This window comes from Trichomycterus rosablanca, chromosome 14 (genome assembly GCF_030014385.1).
Source record: "Trichomycterus rosablanca isolate fTriRos1 chromosome 14, fTriRos1.hap1, whole genome shotgun sequence".
NCBI lineage: Eukaryota > Metazoa > Chordata > Actinopteri > Siluriformes > Trichomycteridae > Trichomycterus > Trichomycterus rosablanca.
In genome coordinates this window covers 34,288,815-34,302,874 of record NC_086001.1, presented here as the reverse complement: position 1 = coordinate 34,302,874, position 14,060 = coordinate 34,288,815, and the positions used below count along the sequence as shown (strand labels likewise).

The 14,060-nt window shown below is 38.1% G+C and overlaps 1 non-coding gene and 2 pseudogenes across 1 annotated transcript; all 3 read left to right on the top strand.

The window, feature by feature from the left end:
- LOC134326317 (zinc finger protein 850-like) overlaps window positions 1-2,372 on the top strand; it is a 28,080-nt pseudogene extending 25,708 nt beyond the window's left edge.
- Window positions 2,373-5,008: 2,636 nt separating this feature from the next.
- Window positions 5,009-5,117, top strand: LOC134327211 (5S ribosomal RNA; annotated as a pseudogene).
- Window positions 5,118-11,326: 6,209 nt separating this feature from the next.
- On the top strand, window positions 11,327-11,399 carry trnak-cuu (transfer RNA lysine (anticodon CUU)). The gene has a single exon. It is a non-coding gene; the product is annotated as a tRNA-Lys (tRNA).
- The last annotated feature ends 2,661 nt before the right edge of the window (window positions 11,400-14,060 follow it).

The following is a 14,060-nucleotide window of genomic DNA, read 5'->3' as shown; positions in this document are numbered from 1 at the left end:
ACTTTATAATAAAGGCCTTTTATATTGTCACATTTCTAGAATGTATTTGTAACCTACATGTTGTGTACTATCATTATGAAGTGGAATTGTTCTGTGGAAACAAGTAGATTCCTTTTAATAACAATAACAATTCATCTAATCAAGATTATTCCATTTAATAACAATCTAAATTAAAACGGAAATGAGCTTAGATTATATTTTAGTTGACTTTAAGTTTAGAGTAAAATCATAATGTCCAGTTATTACCAAACCTTTTATTTTAAACCCTGAAATTCTATCCTAAATAGTTCCGCCAGACACTTTTACTGTAATGTTTAGTATACGCACGTCTTCACAAACAATGTGGGGGCTGATTTGACTGAGCATTTTGAAGTGGAGGCTTGACCGCAGTAGTAAATCAAACAGTTCACAGACACACAAGTGCACATTTGCACACGTTCCATAGATAATGAGCTAGTACTTCACACAAGAAGGTGTGAATGGTTGGCTGATGATTGACCAATGCAGAGTTTTGAACTGGTCTTGGGTCTTTGTCCTCAGCTCTATTTAAGGACTAAACTCTAGACCTGTAGCTGAGTCACTTGGTAAGAAGGATCTTCTGCACGTTCTTCATTAGAAACGACCTGCTGGAGACACCAGCTTTGTTAAAATGGCTGCCAGGATTCTAACAGGAAGGTAAAGGGTTTTCTTGTTTGTTTCTTTTACATTTATGTTGCATTTGTTGTTCTTTTTATTTTATTATGTTATTTAATATTATCAGGTTAATATATTCAGACTGTTTAAAATAGCTTTATGCTCATAATTGTAGTGATTTATGAAGCCTTTTTTACTCCCAGCACACCAAACTTGTGAGCTAATTATTAGTCCTGTCATGAACTGGATTAGATTTGCTTGGTGCAGGACTGATGTTGAGAAAGTCAGATCTCTTATATCTTTATTTATATCAAGTTATTTATAGTTATTTAATTATTAATATCTGCAGTATTTTTAAGTATTTTTTCCTGATGTTCTTTAAATTCAGATTCTCACTTAGATGTGAAGTGAATTTAATGTTTTTATTACTAGGTGATGAGTTTAATATTATTGTGGTAATAATGTAGTAAAAGTGATTCTAACTAATCGACTTGTTTCTTTGTTTCTGTTGCTTTCCAAGGAAACAGTTTCTACAGTCTTATCAAAGCATAAACATGAATAACTTTCATCACTGCTCAGAGTGTGGGACGAGTTTTACTACGCAGAGTAATCTCAAACAACACCAGCGTATTCACACAGGAGAGAAGCCATATCACTGCTCAGAGTGTGGGAAGAGTTTTATTAAGCAGAGTAATCTCAAACAACACCAGCGTATTCATACAGGAGAGAAGCCATATCACTGCTTAGAGTGTGGGAAGAGTTTTACTACACAGAGTCATCTCCAACAACACCAGCGTATTCACACAGGAGAGAAGCCATATCACTGCTCAGAGTGTGGGAAGAGTTTTACTACGCAGGGTAATCTCCAACGACACCAGCACATTCATACAGGAGAGAAGCCATATCACTGCTCAGAGTGTAGGAAGAGTTTTACTACGCAGAGTCATCTCCAAGGACACCAGCGCATTCATACAGGAGAGAAGCCATATCACTGCTCAGAGTGTGGAAAGAATTTTACTATGCAGAGTCATCTCAAACAACACCAGCGTATTCACACAGGAGAGAAGCCATATCACTGCTTAGAGTGTGGAAACAGTTTTTCTTGTCTGAGTACGCTCCAAAAACACCAGCGCATTCACACAGGAGAGAAGCCATATCACTGCTTAGAGTGTGGAAAAAGTTTTACTCAACGGAGTACACTCCAACAACACCAGCGTATTCACACAGGAGAGAAGCCGTATTACTGCTCAGAGTGTGGAAAGAGTTTTATTCAAAGTAGTGACTTTAAAGTACACCAGCGTGTTCATACTGGAGAGAAGCCGTATCACTGCTCAGAGTGTGGAAAGAGTTTTGCTCAACATGTTAACCTAAAAAAACACCAGCGTATTCACACAGGAGAGAAACCGTATCACTGCTCAGAGTGTGGAAAGAGTTTTGCTCAACAGGGTACCCTTCAAAAACACCAGCGTATTCACACAGGAGAGAAGCCGTATTACTGCTCAGAGTGTGGAAAGAGTTTTATTCAAAGTAGTGACTTTAAAGTACACCAGCGTGTTCATACTGGAGAGAAGCCGTATCACTGCTCAGAGTGTGGAAAGAGTTTTGCTCAACATGTTAACCTAAAAAAACACCAGCGTATTCACACAGGAGAGAAACCATATCACTGCACCGAGTGTGGACAGAGTTTTACTCAAAGTAGTGCCCTTAAAGTACATCAGTGTATTCACTGTGAGTTGTGAGATTCTTTTTTACCATGGGTCAACTATGTAACTTTACTGCAGCTTGTATTTAAATGAAAGGTTTACATTGCTGTCTTCAGGATTTCCTCTTTAGTGATATTTAATGTTAATAGCTGTTCTGATCTAAAAGATGCTGCTGCCTTTGACCTTTAAAACTGAGAAGTGATTTGTGAGATAATTAAAATGAGTGAAATGTTTATTTTGTACTTTGGTTTTATATTATTTGTACAAACATTTGTTTTATGCAACTTTAAACCTGTAATAAAAGATGAACATTTTAAATGTATCTTTATTTGCTTTAACTAAGCTAAAGTTTTTAACAGGGAAAAAAATGACAGTTTGTGTAGCAGGGCATATACCCACATACCCAATTCTACACTGACAGCCCTTCAGTTATGGACCTGCCACACAGAAACGATGGAGAGCTTTACTGTTGTTGAGCAAAACAGATCTTCATGTGAGATGACTGAGGTTCATGTATTTTTCTTTTAAGAATAATTAAAAGCTGATGCTGTTAACCTCATACTTTCCTAATACCTTTATTCTACACCGTCTAAATTTCTTTTAGTCTTCTGCCATGTGCAGTGCAAGAATTCACTAAATAACACAGCAGTTCCCTTTTTATTTATTTATTTATTTTTGCCATTGACAAAATTGATTGTAAGCATTTATAAAGGTCATGCCACGTTCATTAGGTGAAATAAAGCCAGAATTAAAGATGGCAGAAGAACAGGGTGGTATTCTTACTTTCAGTGATTAAATTACTCAGGTTAGAAAGTCCTGATACACAGCACATGCTCACCTGACTCTCAAATATGCTACCTTTAATCATTAAAGAGGGTAATGATACCCATAAGGGGATTGAACCCGCAACCTTGGCGTTATCAGCACCACGCTCTGACCAACTGAGCTAACCGACCAGTTCAGCTTTTCAATTTAGATCTTTGTACATAATTCTACGGTCTTCGGTGACTTATCAGGTGGATATTTGTGCTATATTTAGCGAGTTTTCAGACGCTCTAGTGACTTTTTATGGTGTTATTGGAGACTTTTGGAGACTTTGAGGTAAAAGCACATATCGTTCTGCAGTTACTGTCCTCACCGAGCAGCGGGTGATGCTGTTGTTCTGTTGATTTATTTTACCCAATACCATCAATTTGTCCTACCGAGCATGTGCACATCTGTTTTTGATTGGAACGCCTATAATTCTGTGCTACCTTTGCCTAATTTATTTCTGTTAGCGGTTAGTAATGTGTGGTTTTAGTTTTAATTCCTTTAAAAGTATAAAGTTTAAGTGTATGTAATGCCGTTATTATGTGACTTATTTTGTATTCTATTTCAGATCTATGCAAGGTGCTCAGATTAGCTATATGTGATTGCATACAGTTGAATAACAGTTGTTTATCTAATGCTATGTGTTAACCTTACATTAACACATAGCAAGTAAGTACATATGTAAAGGTTGTGTCTAATAAAGTTCATTACTGAGTAAACATGTTGAGCATTTATTACGTTATCTTGTACTTAGCTGTTTGTATATGTAAAACAATGTTGTTGCTTTTCCCTTGTCAGTTCAGTTCTAATGATTTGTTCCTCACTCCATGTTTTTGTAGCTATAGATAAGATCTGTGTGATCTATAGTTTTCTCACTGGGATCTTATCCAAAATGGTATGATAAATCACGGAGGTTAAACCTTAGAAGATATTCCTCATAGAGGGTTAGAATATTATTTACTATATGGCTGAGATACATGTGAAGATACTACATGTTTACTATATGTCTGAGATACAGATCAATGGATCTATCGAGATGTGCTACCTATAGTTTATAATTATAGCCAGCCAATAGCTACTTTCCTTACTGAGAAGTTGGCAACACTGGCAGTGACCCACAGTATCCTCAGTGCAGGAGTATCAGCCAATCACACAAATACCACAGAAACAACCGGGAATGTAAAAACACAAGTTTAGTAATTAGTGTAAAATGGAGAAACTGTAAACATGAAACATGAAGAACAGTGGAGCCAAAATACAGAAAAGGTTCAGAGCTTTTACTTCATCAGATAGTTTATCAGTTCGTTTAGTCTGCAGTTTGAGTAGAGACTATCGGCCTCGTCTCAAATGACGCCTACTCCCTACTTAGGGCACTACTTAAAATTAACATTATACACCTTTTGTTTACGTGAACAATGTCTGAAATTGGATGAGCTTGATTAGTTTGTAATCTGTGTTAAGATGATGAATGAACCTAAACACTTGCTTTTTAAGCTGTTAATTACTTATTTATTTATTTATTTATAAAAATAAAATAAAAGTAAGAGACAGTTAAAGGTTCTTCTGTATAAAGTGTTTTGTGTGGTTTTGTAGGCAGCAGTGAGCGACTTTTCTGGCACATGGTTAAGGAAAGGTTGAATCCAGATGATTTGTTGTGGGGTTTTTGTACTAAATGCAGGTGAAAGAGGATCAGCAGCAGCAGCTGAGCGGTGTGTGTGGTTCTCTGTGTGTTTTGTCACTGTTTCAGGATCTTTTATTTGAAAAGCTGCGTGTAGAAAAGAGAAAGTAAAAGACGACACACAGCGGAGTGAAAGGCTGAACGACAGACGTCTATAAGAAGCAGCTTGTTTACGTCATCTCTTGCTTACAGCCACACCACCCTGAGAACACCTGATCTCGGAAGCTAAGCAGGGTCGGGCCTGGTTAGTATTTGGATGGGATCCCGCCTGGAAATATCAGGTGCTGGAAGCTTTTATCCACACACACCCACCTTCACTCCAAACCTCCTGTTACACACTGACCCAGCGGCTTTTTCTTCATCAAAGCTACACAATGAGACAAAGATCAGCTCATACTTTCATTCTTACTACAGTAAAACACATTCAACTGACTTTTAAAGTGAAGTTCAAAATGTTGTACAGACATCGTCACCATCTAGTGGTGCTAGAAATAAATTACAGCTTGTTGCTTTGGTACAGATTTGTGACTTTATTATTATTATTTTATTTTTATAATATATACAAATTAGAGAGTGTTTATGGCTCTTTTGTCCCAAGTGTTTTTGTAACATGTTGTAGACTTGTAATGGCAACTGTTTTTGATAATGGCCGAATACAGGTGAAAAAGTGTTATTTGGCAACCAAGCACTGTGTAAATAGGACTCCCTTGTTTGTTAGTTTATGTCCAAAATTGGGTGTGGCTAGCTAGTTTGTGTAGCAGGGCTGGACACGTAAGTAAAATGTTTTTATAAAGCTATAAAACTACTTCCACTGACCAAATTACACAGAGCTCACACTTGTCAGAGACGTTTGAAGCCCAGGTCAATAGGACCTGCTAGTTAGAGAAGGCTCACTTGTTTGTTAGTTTAAGTCCAAAAGTGGGTGTGGCCCATACGGGGATCGAACCCGCGACCTTGGCGTTATTAGCACCCTGCTCTAACCGACTGAGCTAACTGGCTGATGTCCAAGGGCAGGTCATATACTCACATACCCGATTCTACTAGATGTTAAATGAAGAAACTTGTCAGAAAGACAGCTCATCAGTCAGACCATCAGAGAGATTTAATTCACTAACATCATGACCAGATTAAGAACTAATTCACAGTTTACAAACAAACACAATTCAGAATAAACAACAGAAACAGACACAGACTTACTGTCACTTTTAAACTACTACACAATTACTGAACCCGCTCCATTATGCTTTACACCTCAGTGTATATTATCTGGAAACAGATGCTCTTCATATAGAAATATGCTTTACATTTGCTTGATGGTAATAACTCCTAGTGAAGTCTTAATGAACAATTAAAACATCAATTCAGGTTTTTAGTTCAACTGAGAAAAAATATTAACAGTAGCTAAACTTCCTAAAACCCAGAATCTACACGTACAAATCGTACATTCATTCCACAAAGTTCACAAAATACATGATTTAATGAGTGAAAACTTGATGTTTGGAGCTCCTCTGGTGTGCAGGCTGGTACTGTGTATCAGCACTACTTACTGTGTGCAGGACCTGAGTCGTATCTGCTCCAGTCACTGGTTGGTGGCATTAAGCTCAGTCAAGAACTTTACGAAATATATAGTTTAGATAGTTTACACATATAAGAACCCACAAAACCTCTTAGATGTGTATTAAGAAAGTCTGACCATAAGAAATGACTAGACAGAGATGTCTGAAGTAGGACTGAGATCTCGGATCATTAAAATAACATGAAACTGCTGCATTTCTGGTGCAATAACAACCAAATTCAGTTTAGAAGCCGCTTATTTTTACAGATCTTCCTTGTAAGTGTAAAGAATCTCAAATGGTTTTTGTGCTGCCATGCAGCTGGTTGAATGGGGGTTAGTGTAGAATTATGTACAAAGATCTAAAGTGAACAGGTGGCCTGGCCAATTAGCTCAGTTGGTTAGAGTGTGATGCTAATAACGCCAAGGTCATGGGTTCGCTCCCCGTATGGGCCACACCCTCTTTTGGATTTAAACTAACAAACAAGTGATCCTTCTCTAACTAGCAGTTCCTATTGACCTGGGCTTCAAACGTTGACTCTGACAAGTGTGAGATCTTTTTAATGCCCCTCTCATTCAGGTCAGAAACATGCCATTATTTCAATTTGCCGAACTTAATGACCCTTCTGTAAATGGTTTAAAGTGCACACTGCTGCTACTGGCTTGTTTTTCTTTGCTACAATGTAGGTTCATACCTTCTTGATAAGTTCATGTTATCAAGTTATCTCATACAGCAGTCTATAATTAATGTTTAATTGGCATATAAGCATATATATATTTGGGTATGTTCTATTTTTTCCAACAGAGAGTGTTTATGACTCTTCTGTCCCAAGTGTTTTTGTAACGTGTTGTAGACCTGAAGTGGCGACTGTTTTTGGTATACAGAAAAGAAAAGGACGAATGCAGGTGAAAAAGTGTTATTTGGCAACCAGCACTGTGACAGAACACATTATGTTTTTTTTTTTATCTTGTTGGGTTGTGCTAAGTTGTTACAAAAACCCAACTGTGAGGTTCTTTTTTACCATGGGTCAACTATGTAACTTTACTGCAGCTTGTATTTAAATGAAAGGTTTACATTTTATATTATTTGTACAAACATTTGTTTTATGCAAATTTAAACCTGTAATGAAAGATGAACATTTTAAATGTGTCTTTATTTGCTTTAACTAAGCTAAAGTTTTTAACAGGGACAAAATGACAGTTTGTGTAGCAGGGCTGGACACGCCTCGCTATTGAAGTGGAAGGTAAACCCACACTCCTGCAAGAATGGAAATAGTAAGTAAGTACAATGTTTTATAAAGCTATAAAACTACTTCCACTGACAAAAGTACACAGCATTCAAATGAATGAACAAAACACAGACCTCAAATAACATGAACCTGAAGGTATGAACTTACATTGTAGAAAAGAAAAACAAGCCAGTAGCACATTGTGCACATTAAACCATTTACAGAAGGGTCATTAAGTTTGGCAAATTGAAATAATGGCATGTTTGGAGTTGAACAGCAGCAGTTGGAGTTGAACAGCAGACTGTAGTCTTTTAGAGAGGACTACAGTCAGTCCTAGACGTTCTTCCAAGCAGTTCCTCTAATGTCATGTTTAGTTCTCCAACATGCTTCTCTAACTCTGTTCTTTATTTCTCAGACCTTTTACAATCTGATAATCTGAGTTTGATTCCTGTGTATTACAGTGTTTACAGAGTCCAGATACAATTTCTCTCCAGTGTGAATGCGCCGGTGTAATTTGAGATGACAATGTTGATTAAAACTCTGATATCCACACTGAGATCACTGATACGGTTTCTCTCCAGTGTGAATGCGCTGGTGTATTTTTACGGTCACTTTGTATATTAAAGCTTTTCTCACACAGAGCACTGATATGGTTTCTCTCCAGTGTGAATACGCTGGTGTATTAACTCTATTCTGCCACCTTTATACGCCCTGCATAAACTGGCAGATAGATAACTCCTCCACCAATCACCACGCTGTAGATGTTTAGTTCAACTCTGTTTAATGGCAAACTGGAAGTAGGTTAAAACTACAAGAAGTAAAAACAACACGTTTATAAACTTCCGCACATCAAGACATGAATATCAAATGATATTTAAGTTTAAAGTCCATATGCATATTATTCCAAGTTATGCATTTCAATACTAATAATCCAACATGTGCAAATTCATTTAACTTAATGCATCATGAGCTAACCTGATTCAAGCATGTAATACAAAATCACATCGAATACAAAAAAAGAATCGCATACTTCCATACTCAATAGTACGCGAGAGCGGTTAGTATGTCCGAATACACAGTATACATAAATATACATTAAAAAGGTACGCGAGAAGTACCCGGATGACCTACTTCTTGGGCAGCCATGTTCGAGTATGCAACCCATAATGTATCCCGTAATGCAACTGTAGCTGCGAAGCGGAAGCAAAAACAAGAAATTGGGGAAAACGAAGAGTCCTCTGTTTACAGGTGTAAGTAAGATAAACAAAATAAAAATGTTATTATTGTGTACAACCCTAAATAACGTTATGATTAGCGCAAAAAGACGATAAATATCCAAAAATTTGGCAAGTGGGGCTTGTCTGTAACTATGGTGGTCTGTAACCATGGCGATATTATGTCATCACGTCTTCACTTGACGTTGGTAAAATGGCGGACGTAGTACGTAGGGGTGTTGTTACTTCTGTACTGAAAGCGCTGTGTACTTCCTCCAATCTAGTACAGACTCTGTTATTATCTGAGTCCGGATGCAGATAATGTTTTTCTCCAGTGTGAATGTGCTGGTGTATTTTAAGCTCACTCTGTATATTAAAACTCTTTCCACACTGTGAGCACTGATACGGTTTCTCTCCAGTGTGAATGTGCTGGTGTGTTTTGAGATTACTCTGTCTATTAAAACTCTTTCCACACAATTACCCCTTTTCCACCAAAAAAAAAACATGTTTCTTGAACCGTTTCTGTTCGGGTTTCTCTGAACCTTGGTGTTCTGTAGTGAACCGACGTGCATTTCCACCAGTTTTTGAGAACCAAGCTGCATTATCAACAGTGGGCGTTACTTACTACGAGTTAAGAGAAGTGATAACATGGAGGAGTGTGTGGATTATGTGCGAGCATTTGTGCTGCTGTTACAGATGTTTGTTTTTATGTAAAAACATCAATTATATATCGGTGATAAGAGGACGTCACGTGTTTGTCTCAGTTGTTGTTTTCTTTAGTTCATTAACGTGAGAAGCGTTTTGCGCTTCGGTTTCACCGCGACCCTCGGCGCAAATAGCCGATCAGCTCAGCGCTCAGCTTGAGTGGTAAAACATCACTAAAGTTCCACAACATGAACATCCATCTGTGTGAAATAACCATCAAATCTACACTAAAATACCACATGTATCTGTGTATAGCTGGATTTACACGTGTGGTGTTTATTCAGCTCGGGGAGTCGAAAAAGCTTCACTCTTTATTTCGTTCTGTCCGGGTCACTTTTATCTCGTAATATCACACAATTCATCTTTTTAAATGTGCTTTGAAAATATCAGCAGCAAACTGGCTCAAAATGTAATCAAATGAACTTTAAAAGATAAAAATGCAGCATTACGCTCCATATGAGACCCCAGCTGACGCCAGTTGCTATAGTTGCTAACGCGCTGCTGTACAACACGACACGCCCACTGACGGATGTCACAGTTCGGGCTGAAAATCCAAGTATTCTGTGGTGCCAGATTGGCCCGCTAGTTCGCTGTCTGGAACCTCTTTTTTCCGGTGGAAACACTCGGAACCGGTTCAAAGTCAAGTTCGGGAACCGGAACGGGCTCCGTGCTGCGTGGGTAGAAAAGGAATATGGGTGAAGAATTCCTCGTTACTCTCATAACTCACATCATCCTCATCCTGAACATCTTTTACTTCCTGCAGCTTCTCCTGCAACTGAATCCTAACAAAACGTAACATAAACTTTAATATGAAATCAACCACTCGTAGTCACCATGTACTGACAGTGTTTACAGTGTACTTTGTAGTGGTTGTTGTGTTAGATAACATTGCAGAATTTCTTCTTAGCAAATAAACCTACTGGTTACAGTCAGAGCATGGTACCGTAAAACAGGGTTTAGATGTGCACTAAAGCTTTTAGTGTAGACGATGTGATCAGTATCGTAAAACAGGGTGTAAATGCGCACTAAAACTTTATTAAGTAGAATTAGCGCGACCGAGCAAGTCCAGAAGATCTAGCACAAGATGCAGCACCCAGTTTCAACCTCCAAAAGCTTCATAAATACTGTGGCGCCGGCGAGTAGGAAGGAGAGCGTCGGGGCTGCGAGTGAGCTGCCCTTGGCAGTTCACTCAGTGGATTAGGACAGACACTCATTCATACATACAGACATTCATACAACAGACAAACATAAAGGCTTCTTATCCAGCCCTCACCGTAGCAACCCCAGCCCCAACACTGGGCTACACGGCCACGGAAAGTACGGACAGCATGGCCGCAAGGGCTTCTGGGTAAAGCCCGTGGCGGCCTCCTAGCGGTGACGCTACAATACCTTTTCTAGCAAAAAAACTCAATAAAAAACAAGAACACAACAAGAACTCAGCACGTTTTCTCCACTCAAATGATCCACAGGTGAGTTTAATAACAAGCAGCAGAAACAGCGTCCTGTAATAAGAGTCCCAATACCGCTAGATCCCACTGTCACTCTGTTCATTGTAGTGCTGCTGGGTCCTAGTGCCCTATAGTTCACCTACCATACTGCGCTCCATGTGTCTCCTACATGCAGTGACCCACAGTAATACTCAGTATGAGCAGAAAGACGCGACTAACTTACACTTTTACATTTAGTTCTTATTGTTATATTCTGAATTGTGTTTGTTTGTAAACTGTGAATTAGTTCTTAATCTGGTCGTGATGTTAGTGAATTAAACCTACGTCTCTCTGATGTTCTGACCTGCTGCTTAAGCCTGGCTAGCTCAGTCGGTAGAGCATGAGATTCTTAATCTCAGGGTCGTGGGTTCGAGCCCCACGTTGGGCGAGTATCTTCATTTAACATCTACTGAAACCAAAAGGATGTTCTTCCACTTTGGACAGCTGGTCTCCGGTGATTTATCATGTGGATATTTGTGCTTGTAGGACTGTTGTTTACTGGATGTTTTCAGTTACTTATTTCCACTATTCTGTGGGACTACACATTGTTGTTGTGTCTCATATCCGTTTCATCAACAGGCAGGTTGTGCAATAAAAGACACTCGTCCCTGGGTGGACTCGAACCACCAACCTTTTGGTTAACAGCCCACACGGACACGGGGAGAACATGCAAACTCCATAATGATACCACGTCCAAAAATGCATGTCAACAAGTAGCGAGCGATCAAAGTTTGTGAGCTGATGTGCAGAGTAAAATCAAAGATGAAAAATAAATGAATCTGAGTGGATTTGACTTGGATTGTTCTATAGTGAGTTGGAAGTTAATAGATGAACTGACCGGTTAGCTCAGTTGGTTAGAGCATGGTGCTAATAACACCAAAGTTGCGGGTTCGATCCCCGTACGGACCACACCCACTTTAATGATTAAATGGCTGAGAGTGTCAGGTGAGCGTGTGCTGTGTATCAGGTATCAGGCTTTTCTAACCTGAGTAATTTAATCACTGAAAGTAAGAATACCACCCTGTTCTTCTGCCATCTTTAATTCTGGCTTCATTTCACCTAATGAACGTGGCATGACCTTTATAAATGCTTACAATCAATTTTGTTAATGGAAAAACTAAAAAGAGAACTGCTGTGTAATTTAGTGAATTCTTGCACTGCACATGGCAGAAGACTAAAAGAAATGTAGAGCGTGTAGAATAAAAGTATTAGGAAAGTATGAAGTTAAAAGCATCAGCTTTTATTTATTCTTAAAAGAAAAATACATGAACCTCAGTCATCTCACACGAAGATCTGTTCTGCTCAACAACAGTAAAGCTCTCCATCGTTTCTGTGAAGGGCTGTCAGTGTAGGATCGGGTATGTGGGTATATGCCCTGTCCTTTGTGCACAGCACGGTTAGTTGGATTGTTCTATAGTGAGTTGGAAGTTAATAGCTGAACTGGCCGGTTAGTTCAGTTGGTTAGAGCGTGGTGCTAATAATGCCAAAGTCGCGGGTTCGATCCCCGTATGGGCCACACCCACTTTTGGACTTAAACTAACAAACAAGTGATCCTTCTCTAACTAGCAGGTCCTGTTGACCTGGGCTTCAAACGTCTCTGACAAGTGTGAGCTCTGTGTAATTTGGTCAGTGGAAGTAGTTTTATAGCTTTATAAAAACATTGTACTTACTTACTATTTCCATTCTTGCAGGAGTGTGGGTTTACCTTCCACTTCAATAGTGAGGCGTGTCCAGCCCTGCTACACAAACTGTCATTTTTGTCCCTGTTAAAAACTTTAGCTTAGATAAAGCAAATACAGACACATTTAAAATGTTCATCTTTTATTACAGGTTTAAATTTGCATAAAACAAATGTTTGTACAAATAATATAAAAACAAAGTACAAAATAAACATTTCACTTATTTTAATTATCTCACAAATCACTTCTCAGTTTTAAAGGTCAAAGGCAGCAGCATCTTTTAGATCAGAACAGCTATTAACATTAAATATCACTAAAGAGGAAATCCTGAAGACAGCAATGTAAACCTTTCATTTAAATACAAGCTTTAGTAAACTTACATAGTTGATCCATGGTAAAAAAAGAACCTCACAGCTGGGTTGTTGTAAGAACTCAGCACAATGATTAAACTGCACAACCCAACAAGTAAAAATAACCCATCATGTGTTCTGTCCAATATTTACACAGTACTGGGTTGCCAAATAACACATTCACATTTGCCATTGCAGGTCGCCATTGCAGGTCTACAACACCTTACAAAAACACTTGGGACAGAAGAGTCATAAACACTCTCTAATCTTTATATATTATAAAAATAAAATAATTGTAATAATAATAAAGTCCCAAATTTGTACCAAAGCAACAAGCTGTAATTTATTTCTAGCACCACTAGATGGGAACGATGTCTGTACAACATTTTGAACTTCACTAAAAGTCAGTTCAGTGTGTTTTACTGTAGTAAGCATGAAAGTATCAGCTGATCTTTAACTAAAACCAAACCATCAGGAATTTGTTGTTAGGAGCTGGAAAAGGGGGAGCAGTCTATGTCATCTAAGGCATTTATTTAATAATTTCTTTTGGATTTATTACAACATCACATCAGCAAGAAAAGGTGTTTTGTAAGGGGTTGCAGGCAGCAATGACGACTTTTCTGGTACATAGGAAAGAACAAATAAATATTACATAATATTTTAACAAAAATCATTAAATAACTCAAAGCTAAAGTAAATGTCTCCTTGTACTGCATTTTTTATTAGCTAAACTGAAAAAGTCAAATTAAAATCTTTACTGTTTAGCTGGCTTTTAAGGTGGAGTTTATAATCATGTGGAGTTCATCATCCCATCTAGTGGAGCTAGAATACATTACATCTTGTTGAATAGATACAGATTTATGACTTTATTCTTCTTCTTCTTATTCTTATTATTAATGTATTTTTTATTCTTTTTAATACTATTTGCATTATTTTATTTGCATTTTTCATACTGTCCCAACTTTTTCTGATTTGGGGTTATAATAGACTTGAGAAGAAAGAGGTTTGAGGTGAAAATGA